This window comes from Anthonomus grandis, chromosome 20, assembly GCF_022605725.1.
Source record: "Anthonomus grandis grandis chromosome 20, icAntGran1.3, whole genome shotgun sequence".
In the NCBI taxonomy this organism is placed as follows: Eukaryota; Metazoa; Arthropoda; class Insecta; order Coleoptera; family Curculionidae; genus Anthonomus; species Anthonomus grandis.
Genome location: NC_065565.1, coordinates 1,089,815 through 1,102,133, shown reverse-complemented (window position 1 = coordinate 1,102,133; position 12,319 = coordinate 1,089,815). Strand labels below are relative to the sequence as shown.

The window sequence follows — 12,319 nt, the reverse complement described above, 5'->3', positions numbered from 1 at the left end:
ACTGAAGATTCCATAATATGGTGTGATTCGATTCAAGGATGCTGATTTAGCGGTTCCCATGAGAAAGGTCGCCCACGTGCATGGGTATACGATACTTCGAGTAATGAATCTCAAATAAGTATCGACCGGTAGCGTCGATATCTAACATCTGGATGAAGCATTAGTTTTTCTTTTCGTTTGACACTTGCTCTTGACAGTCAATATTGGCAGCTGTCAGTAACAACAATGTTAGGCTCTTGGATACCGACCATTACTTCTATTGTTATATTTTTATTTTACGTAGTAGGCTATAGGCAGAAAATAAGTGTGAAATTCCAAAAAAGACCCTTTTACAATTCCAGCATATCGTGTACGCACCCATGGAAGACGGCAAGATAGAACGTGGCGTGCATAGGGCTGGGAGATAAGATTTTAACTCTCTTCCTGAATAAGAAGGCAGCAATGGCCAAGGAGACCCATGTATTTGAGTTAAAATAGGGTAAGTTAAAATATTTCTGATTTAATGTTTGACACTTGCTGAATAAATTGGATAAAGCAGCAGACACTTTGTCACTTACCCCCTAAGAAATGTATAATAATGTATATCCCTGTCTGTTCTCTTTAATGAAAATTTATTATAATAGTTTATAATACTTTTGAGAGTATAGGTATTTGATATTTTTTTGCCCTATTCTAAGTTATAATATTTATTATATCAAATAAACAACTTCTACCATTTATTACTTCTATAATTATAAAATTTATGTAACAGTATAATAATGAAATTAGTAAAGGTAAACTTGTATAGTATTAGTATTAGTAGACTGTAATAGTATGAGCAAATCGATACCAAGTATTAACCCTATAACAAAAACTAATTTTTAATTCACTAGAAGATACTGTATATCTGTCTTTGACAACTCATTTAGTTCAGAGCTCTGCAATTTTAATAATTACCAAGAAGATGGTGCATAAAAGATCTAAGGAAAGCAGCAATCAGATGTACTATATCTGTTTTTTAAGGTTCAGAGAACAATTTATTAATTAATATAATTAAGAATAACTTAAAGAAAATTCCCAATATTTTTTAATTAATAGCAATAAAGGATTGTGGCATTGCTCAAATATTCTTACAATGGTGAGATTGCTGTGGTAAGATTACTTAAAAGACTTATTTTGTAAACAAAGGACTTCCTTAGAGGGTATGGAAAAAGGCATTTCTTTGACCGGGTCAATCATGTTATACTTATTGTAAACTTGATGCTTTCTTTATCATGGATCTTTTTCTTTCAAGGTTATAGGGATCCATCACAGGGAAATCACCATTAATGAGTGGGTGGCTCTCTTTGTAGCTTTTGCTATTTTGTTCAGTTTGATCAATATTTGCAGTTGATGTGACATTTTTTGTGGAGAATATATTTACTTTGAATAACCAAGAGTTATAAAATTATACAACTAAAATGCAAAAAGACCATATTAATTTAACTATTAAAAATGGACAAATACCTCCTAATTTAAAATCTGAAATTTCTTATTTTAGGGTTGTTGATTTTAAAATCACACAATAATCAGATTAAATCAGTCACATATAGGGTTGTGTTTAATATCTACTTGTAAGATGTCTAATATTTATCTCTGGTTTGACATATTCTGGAATACTGGTCCCTTGTTTTGTCTGCTTCATTTCTGTTTAATTTTTTTTTTGAAAAACATTTATTTAAAGAAACTTAACGTTACAATTTTGTGTTTAATATAATTTAAACCTCCAAACAGTGCATTTAAGCACTGGTCTTGAGAATAACAAAAATAAAATGATAAATTTAAACAAATTTAAATAAGAAATTGTTTCTAAGTACTATAATAAATAATAAATCCTATAAATGCTCCAACAATCACAGTTTAATATAGCCCTATTAAAGTTAGTTTCTCCACACATACCCCAAACTGGCAAAAGGTATTAAAAATGTGTTAGAAAAAAAGCATTATAAATCTTAATTTTACTTCCCTTAGTTAAATAGTTGCTACTCCTATACAAAGCAGAATGCATAGGTACAATTTTTTTAATGATTTTGGTTGTGTTGTGTTCTGTTGGACAAAAAACATAAATAACTTCAGGCCTAATTCAGCAGTGAGTGTATTCTCCAAAATAGTGGAAAAAATATTTAAAAAAAGAATGCTAATATTTATTAATACTCAATCAATTGATTGATAACTTTCAATATGGTTTGGTAAAAAATTGTAGAACACTTGGTGCCACTGTGGATTTCATAGATTATGTCTCGCAAGCTTTGTTGGAAATGTTGCTTAACATGGGGTGGGTTTTCTTATGAGCATCTTTGAAAGAGTATTTCCTATAATAACTTTAACAAGTTTTAAGTAACCATTTTAATCAATTGCATTAATTGGATTTTGCCAAGTAATAAATAATGTTAAACCTGAGGAAAGAAATTGAATAATTCAATTTTCTCATAAAGGAAAAACAAGAATTCAAGAAACTTTAGCTCTAATAAAATTAAGCTATTATTGGAAATCAGTGAAAAATTTTATTATAAAATATATTGATAATTGTGAAATCTGTCGAAAATCTAAATATAATTTATTTATTTATTTATTAAATTACAATATCAACAGCCATAGAGGCCAATTTACAGATAGCACCTATAATATGTACTTACTACTATAAAATGAAATCCAAATATAATATTAGCATATAAAAGTACAATGCACCTAATAATTAATTTTTTACCTTTTTTTTAATTTTAAACCTAATAATTTTTTTTAATATTTCTTATAATCTATAATATATTTAAGTATTTACAACTACCCACATTTATATTATCACATATCAGGACTGAGAAGCAGAAAGTCTAATGTCACTAATTCCTGCAAAATTTCTTAAATCTGTAATAGCAATATGGAGGTCAGAGGCATAAATATTAAAATAATCACACATTCTATATATTGGTGACTTCTTGTATATTTTTCTTCTAGGACAATCAAGATGAAAACTTTGTCTTTGTCTGATATTATCAACATTAATGAAGAATGGCAGCATTGCCATAATTTGAGCCATATTTTCAGAAGCAAATCATGGTTACTACCTTGTTCATGATAATATCCAAACCTCTTAAAAAACATATATTTTAAAAATTTGTGGTGTACACACTCTATGGTGTTAATCCAGACATCATATTTTGGAGACCGAATTATGCCTCATATTCTAACCTTGGTAAAACCAGGCTATCAAACAGTTTTAACAACACTCAACAATAAAGTTTTTGGCAGTTCTAAAGACGAAACTCATTATTTTGTGTGTCTCATTAACTGTGTTAATAATGTGATAGGTAAAAGCTGAATTAAAGTCAACAATTACACCTAAATCATTTTCATTGCTGGAATGTTCAAGCTGGATACCGCTTATATTGTAGCTATAATTAAATATATTTTTGTAAGTGTCAGCGACATTGCTGAACATTTTTTATTATTGAAATGAAATGAGTTTGCATTACACCAATCAACAACCCTACCTAAATCATTCTGCAGAGAGATGCAATCACCTAGAGATAGAGCAGTAATTTCCATCTAAATTTTAAAATCATCTGCAAAAAGTAGTTTTTGTGAATCAATAAAAACAGAAGCAATCTTATTTATGGCAACCAAAAATAATAGAGGTCCCAAATTGGAACCTTGGGGAACTCCTGAGGTACTAGTGTAAACATTAGACCTGACACCCTTAACCTCTACATACTGTTGTCTATTTTCTAAATAGGAAAAAATTAACTAAATTAAATCTGTAGTTATATTATTTTCATAAAGAGATGTTATTATTATGGAATGTTGAATGTTATCAAATGCTTTCTTCATGTCAACATATAAGACATCAACCTGTTTCTTATTCAAAGCATTGTGAACAAATTGACAAAATGTAATCAAATTAGTTATTGTTGATTTATTAGGCAAAAATCCATGTTGGTATTTGGATATATTATGACTGACTTTAGCATATAATCTATGCAAAAAAGTTATCTCAAATACTTTAGAAAGAGCATTCAGGTCTATAGTTTTTCACCTCATGCTTAGCCCTTTTTTTGTGCAATGGAATTACCTTACTGTACGCCACTTATTAGGATAAGTTGATGTGTGTAGGCTAAGGTTAAAAATAAATAAAAAAGGTGGTACCAAAAAATCACCCATTATTATAGCCCTTTATTATATAATCCCTTTAAGTTTTTTAATGGAATCCCTAACTTCTTCTGCAGCAAATTTCCTTAAAAAGTCTTTCCTCCCTGAAAAGTTTAAAAATTCATCAATATGTAAATACACCCAGAAATTGAGTGGATGTCTGCACTTTAACCTCATAATTGTTGAGGTTTACTTCTTTTGGGGTCACTTCCTTGTATTGTTTTGCTTAAAAAATCAGAACGTTCGTTTTTTGTTCATTCAGTATAAACTTGTTTTTCCTAAACCAATCTCTGCTTTTTTGAAACAGTAGATCTTCATTCTAGCATAGCTTAGATATGTTCAGAGACGCCACTAATAAATTTGTCATCATCTGCAAATATTCTTAGGGTATTACATACTGTTTGAATATCTGTCAATAATTTCAAAAGGCAAGTCATTTATGAACACAATGAATAAGAAAGGCTCCAAAATAGTCCCCTGTGGTATACCTATTAATTAAATCTGAATTTGTGATCTTTTGGTTTTTACCATTTCTTGTTGAACTCTATCGTTGAGATAAGAAGTGAACCATTTTAAGGAATTATTTCTCACTCCATATAACTGTAATTTCTTAATAATAAATTTCTATCTAAACAATCATATGCCTTAGAAAGGTCTAAAAATATTTCCAATGAAAGCTTTCGCCTCTCCAAATTCCTCACGACTGCACATTGTGTAGATTTACTCTTAAGATATCCATGTTGATTATCAGACAAAATATTGCATTCTTTTAAAAAACTGAGAAGCTGGTTGCAAACAATTAACTTAAACAGCTTTGAAAAACTTGGAAGTAGGCTGATCAGTCTATAGGGCCTCCCAGGATAAGTGAATTTATACAAAATGACAAAAAAAATTTGGGGTTGAAATTTGACCATTTGGCAGCCCTGCTTAATTAAAAAATAAAATTTTCCATATTTTAATGTTTTTTAAATCAAGCATTGTAAAGTAGTATTTCTAGGCAAGATATAAAAAAAATTAATTTGAAAAAGTTGTTTAGAATGCAAAATTATGCCTGAATACTGAATTTCATAACCATAGGCCTACTTTCGTTTTTACATTTAAATTATTTATTATTATTTATTTAATTATTTACTCTCAATTTTCTAAAAGTTTAAACAAAAACCAAATAAATATTAATAGTTTATATAGTGAAAATTATTTAAAAAAAAAATTGCCCTTGGACTAATTTTTTTTATGATTGATTGGAATTTTTTGGCTCGTGGAATGCATGCATCTTATTATATTGGGTTCTATTTTGCTATTTTTATGAGTTTTTGTCAAACTTTTTAAAATGGAAACATTCTCAATTAAATGTAGCAGCTACTATAAAACATTGTCACTGTACACATCTTATTTTAAAGTAATTTAAAATTTTATAAAAGTTATTAATAATATCAGAATTTATAGGAAAATTTTAAATTTGGAACAGAAAATTGTGTGTGGAAATTGTAGTGGAAATAGTATGTCGTTAAATTACGTTTTGAATCTTTTTTTGTCTGAAAAATATCCGCGAATAAGTCGAAGTAATAATATCTTCTGCGAGACGACCAATTAAACTTTTGAGGCCACGGGTGTGAGTGTTGAGATGAAAAAAAAGCAGAAAAAGAGATACGATGACAACGATGCTGCTACAATCCTTGCTTTGGAGTCAATTGCTGACAACCTTCCGATGTTATTGAAAGCTAGGTCGACGCTGCTGAACATAAGCAAATGTGAATTACAAAGAATTTATCACGTCATCAATAAGAAACGTTAAACTCTGTATATCGTTTATTGAAGGATCTCTTAATCAAGAAACATATCATAAAATTTTGGAAAGATTTTTTGAAGAATACTTAAAACATTTACCAGTTGATCAAAGAATAAATCTTTATTTTCAACACGACGGCTGTCCAGCGCACTCCACTATTCAAGTAGCAGAATGGTCACTATTCAAATAGCAGAATGGTTGAATAGAACTTTTCCGAATCAATGGATTGGAAGACGCGGCCCAATTGGGTGGCCGCCAAGGTCATCTGATTTAACCATTTCTGATTCCTATTTATGGGGCCGGCTCAAGCAAATTCTTTATTCCGAGCCATTAGCAAATGACAGGGAATTACTAAAACAAAGAATTAGAGATGCTTGTAATTCAATTTCCATTGAACAAATTAGAAATTCCTTTAAAATGTTTAGGAAAGATATTGAATAATGTTTTGAGGTAGCTACATTGAATAAATTTAAAATAAGTAGATAAAATAAACTTTCTTGTTAAATTAGATGTACTATGTACATTTTATTGCAAACATATTTTTGAGGATGGTTTGTAAATCTTAGATCAGTGATTTAACTATTAGATAAATAAATTAGTTTTTCTCTAATAATTAAATATAAATACAAAAATTAATTGGTACACAAAATGTAAAAATCAAAGTAGGGCTGTGGTTATGAAATTCGGTATTCGGGCATAATTTTGAACATTCAAAACAACTTTTTTTATATCTTGCCTAGAAATATTACTTTACCTACTCATAAAATTTAAAAAATTAAAAATGCTCGCATCAAGGCATGCTTGATTTAAAAAAAATAAAAATATGCAAAATTTTATTTTTTAATCAAACAGGGCTGGATGCCAAAAGGTCAAATTTCAACTACAACATTTTTTGTAATTTTTATGTATAAAGTCGCTCATTCTGGGATACACTGTATAGTTGTCAAATTCATTAGGATGGCCCTTTTTTTTGTAAATTAGCTTAATGAGTGCACTTATGGTGCCCCATGCTTTAATGAAATGTTCAACATGTGGCAAAAAACTTCAGATATTGTTGGAATGCAAATTTTAATAATACTTGTGGATATATCTTTTAGGTAGCTCAATTTATATTTTACATTTTTTTCCTTGTCTTAATTGATACATTTTTAAAATTTGATGAAGTTTTACCCTATTTTGGTACAGTAATTTCAGTAGTTTAAACTCTGGTATAGTATTTTTTATTCTGTGGTATTCTTAAAACAATTATTTCAGATAATGGATCTGAATTCCAAAATGAAAATGTTAAAGAATTATTCGAATATCATAATATTAAAAAACATTTTACAACCCCACAACAGCCCGAATCAAACAGCCATGATAAAAGATTAATTTCGACTTTTAAAAGAAAAAGATGAAGACATTGTATGTTTAATGCCATATGCAGTTATTGCTTATAAGAATACTATACATTACAAAACAAAGAAATTCAAATACAAAATAATATTTTAGGCTTACACCCAATTTAACACTCCATAACAAAAATAATACAGTTAATATGATATGTTGCTACATTCCAACAAGTAATATAAACTATTAAAACAATAACAAATAATTTTACACCCTTTGAACTAATCTTTGTATGGATACACAAGATCCCATGAAATTAATGGCTGCTCATATTTATCCGGAATATATAAATTTATATCAAATTAAAACTGATGCATTATACCAAAAAATTTTAAATGATACTATTAAGTTAAAAGAATAAATTATTGGAAAACTTAACAAAAATCGAAAACTGAAAATCCACAATGAGAATATCAAGGATATAAAAAATAAGTTGTAAACTTAAATCAAGAATCACTTTTATTGATACAGATATTAGAAAATAATAAAATTGAGAATCAAAATCCAATTGACGACAAAAAAGAAATATTTCATGTAAAGGAAGCTAATATAATGCGGCTTGTTGCAGATTGATATTGATAATCGGTATCATCTATACCAACGGGAATGCACTAAAATTCCATGATCTAAATAATAATCCTGGAATACTACCATATAAATTAGGTTAAGATTTTACTTTTATTATAAAATAATTTTATACTTTCAAAAATTATGCGAAAATCCTTATTAACACTTTAAATACTGATTTTATTTATATAAGAGAATGTGAAAACACCTTGTTAGCGTTATTTGCTTATAAAAAACGAATTGAAAATAGTATTAGACAAATTAACCCAAATATACATATTTAATAACAAAAACGAGTTATTTTAAATCCTCTTGGCTCCTTAATAAAAGTAGTTGCTGGAAATATTGATCAAAATGATGCGGAATCAAATGTTTCTGCAAATCGATATATTCTAAAAAGACGCATATTTAAAACGACAATTAAAAAAAGTATCACTCAATCAATCAAATAGTTATCAATATCAAATCACTTATAATATAATCTTTTGCTAAGTTGAACACTTTACATAATTCAATAATTGATCCAACTGGATTAATAAAACAAATAAATATGTTAAAAAATCAATTAACAATGGATGGTTTGCCAATACAGGTTAATATCTAAAACATTTTAAATTATTGAAATTAAATTTAATTTGACTCAAATGGTGCAATTATTACCTTTAGATCAGTGTTACCATTGGTCGAATCAGATATATATCACTAGTATCATGTATACCTGTTCTTGATTGCCAAAATCAGTTTTTCTTAAACCTACCTCAAAAACCATTCCTTGTGGTTAGATATAGGAAGTATTCTTATATGGATAAATTATGTACCGAACTACAACCCATTTATGTAAAGATGCTCATACTGCCTGCATAATGCTACAACGTGTCGCCCTTTTTGCATACAACTTCAAGATATTCAAGTTAATAGAAATATGAATGGAAAATGGTTGATATCCATTCTGAGACAATGTCTTACTTCATAGTTCTTATTTGGTAGAAACTACCAATGAATGCATTATCCAAATCAAGCTTATAAACCGAGCCAACTTAACTATGATGACGTATTACTCCCAAAATTAAATTTAAGTTTTCACTTTCATGATAAAAGGAAAATCTCGACATTCTGTCGTGAGTCTTCGACATTCATTTTGAATTAGAGACTATTTTACTATATTTAATAATTAATTTAATATGTATTTTCTTTATAGGAAACTCGATTTATACAGGGTGTTTCACTATCAACGCCACAGGCTGTAACTTTTTAATTTTTAAGTATAATTTGTTTTAAGAAAATGTATACCCAAAATTACTTAAAAAACTACCCCCGACAAATTCATCCAAAGGTTTCGTTAGAAGTTTAAGTTCATATATCTTCTAAATACGAAAATAAGTCGTTTTCTTCTTTTCAGTATTTAAGCGTATGACATAGTATTTTCTTAACTGATTTTTATTGTATTACTGACGTAATACCCAACAAAATAGGTCATCATGAATTAGTCACAACAGTACATATTTTACTTAAACATATTTTTATCTAACATGTAGAGCAGAATAAGCATTAGTAGATGTACCACCTTAAGTTACCATTTTTTTTATGTATAAGTGAATATAAAGAAACATATTCCCAAATATTTACATTGTCAGTTTTATTGATTTTTTTATTGTAGTTACAACAAGTGGGTCTTTGACAAGCAGATGTATGTATAAGATGACTGTTCTGATCTGGTAGGCCTCTATTTGATATACCAAAGGCGAAAAATTTAGTTTTTTCTTATTATTTCTGAAGCTTGGATATTACAGTCTTTTAGCATGGTTTTATATGAAACTATGTACAAGTATTTACTATGTTACAACATTACCTATGTTAACATAATGATAACTTTCCAATTCATTTATTGCTCTTTTGATTACATAAGTAATATAAGGTCGTCGATTTAAGAATAGTACTAGAATTAAGATTAAGTTAAAAAGTTTAAAATTAAAATATTTATAGCTAAGTAAAATAAAAATAAAAAGTAAAAGACACACCACTTAACACTAACTACAGCAGCTGACACAGACTTATTAAACTAGGTACATATTTAAAAAAAACCTGCTAGCAATAGTTAAAACCAAACAGATTAAGCTTACCTGAATGAGTTATGTATTCATTTATTGAATAAAAAGGGTGCTAAACAAAAAAACGTCCTTGCTACTAGCTTGAACTGCCTGTACCCCTCTATCTTCTTAATTATTATATCGGATAATGTATATTTTGACACACATATAATAGGGCCTCGTTTCATACATGGTTGTCTTATGTTATGTCTAGGCACTACAAAATCGAATCTATGTCTTGTCTTATTACTGTTAATATTTACATCACAATTTTTTTAAAAAGATGTTCGTGTTTGGAGGCAACAGATCATACTTTGTACAAGTAAAGAGAGTATATTGTCATAATTCCTAATTTTTTAAACAAAGGAGCACAAGGCTCTCGAAAGTGGTTCCACACATTGTCCGTAAAATTCTTTTTTGAATAACAAATGTTCTTTTTATCAACTCTGCATGAGATTCCCAAAACATTATGCCATAGGCTATACGTGAATGTACATATGCATAATAAAACTGAATTATTGATTCCCTATTGACAATGTTTTTGTCAAAGTTGTAAATAGTGAAGTTTGCCAAAGTTATCTTTTTACATATTTCATCAACTTGGTTTGCCAATATAAATTTTTGTGTAAAGTTAGACCCAAAATCTTAGTTTCGTCCGATTCATATACAATAATTCCATCGATGTTTAGGGGCATATTATTATCAATCATTTAAGCTGTTGCAAAACACAGTGAAGAAAAGTCGGGACAAAAGTGAGTCCTGTGAAGCACCGGCATCTACGTCTATAAAACGCGATTCGAATGTATAATTAACAATACCGTTCTTGTCCGCTAATGGTTACCGTTAATGTCAACTGACTGAGGCCTGTGGCTCAGAAATGACTTATTCCAATTCATTTCTTTGCCCTTTATTCCCGCAGAAATCAGAACCTTGATAAGACGGTCATGATCCATCATATTGAAGGCATTGCTTAAGTCAAAATATATTCCTAAGGTTGTCATACTTGCATCCAAGGCCTCAGTCAGTGCATTTATATGACTAAATAGTGCAGTTTCAGTCGACCTATTATTTAGGAACCATGTTGCGTTGGACTAAAAAATGAGAGTTTATTTAGATCTTGGAAAATACCGATGGAACACTGGTCTATAATTACTCATATTATTTCTATTTTTTTATATAAAAAACTAGGGTCGTGTAGTTTTTTTAGTATAGATGGAAATATTCCATCTTGAAAAGACTGATTAATTAATATACAGATTGGTAGACAAATTGCGGGAGCGACTTTCTTTAAAATGTTGCATGGTATCTTATCAATTCCTGCTGATTTCTTGGAACAAGTCTTATTATATTAGTCTTATTATATTGTAAGTTGCTTCACAGACATCTACTGGTTCTATGACAAAATTTTGTTTGTTTTTAGGTACAGGGTTTTGAATTTTTTCTGGTGTATGAAAATCAGAAAAGTGTCCATTAGATAACTCACATAGCTCATTAGCGTCAATGATTATTGTTGGCCACTTATGTTTATTTCCAAGAAGGATGATTTATTAGCTTTGCCACTATCTTTTTTAAACTATTCCATACACACTTGCTTTTATTTTCAGAATTTTTGATTTGAGAGTCATAAAATTTTCTTATTATTTAGGATTTGTGCCTTATACTCCTTTCTTTTTTCAATATATTTTTTGTTTATTTCAGTATTATTTGCATTTTTTTTTATTATATTCATTTTTCTCATCGATCCACCTTTTTTAGGTATTTTTTATTAATTTTTTTTTGTTTTTTTTTTTTGGAAAAACTAAGTTAAAGTAATGGATAAAGATATCAAAAAATGATGTAAACATGTCATTTGTGCTGGAATGGCCAAGAATGTCATTCCAGGGTTCTTTAGTTAGTAAGGAGGAGAAATATTTTGCATTTTCTGGTGAAAAAGATCTGAATACCCTCGCCTTTCCATTGCCATTCTCACAATCCCCAATAACAAAGAGAGTCAATACATTCCTGATCTGATAATCCAGCATTGTAAATTTTTGTACTTAAATCTATATCAAAGTTTATAAAAAAGTTATCAATCACAGTTGCCGTTGTGTTGCAGTATCTTGTTGGGGAATGTATTAATGGTACAAAATTATATGAGGAAAACTTGAAATTTTTTTCAGAATTTTTTCTATTGTATCACACTGTGATGCTGTTTGTAGTGTCCATATCACTGCAGCATACTTTTAATGAGATCTTACTAGTGCATTATATACAGTTATTATAGCATTAATATACATGAAATTCTCTCTCTATTATATATACTCTGTTTTATTAATTAATGGTTTAT

The 12,319-nt window shown here is 28.9% G+C and overlaps 1 long non-coding RNA gene across 2 annotated transcripts in view; it reads left to right on the top strand.

The window, feature by feature from the left end:
• The first annotated feature begins 234 nt into the window (after positions 1–234).
• LOC126747836 (uncharacterized) overlaps positions 235–12,319 on the top strand; it is a 33,801-nt gene continuing 21,716 nt past the window's right edge. For both annotated transcript variants that reach the window (XR_007664431.1, XR_007664430.1), the window contains exon 1: positions 235–478. This is a non-coding gene — a long non-coding RNA (uncharacterized LOC126747836). The remainder of the gene's footprint in view (positions 479–12,319) is intronic.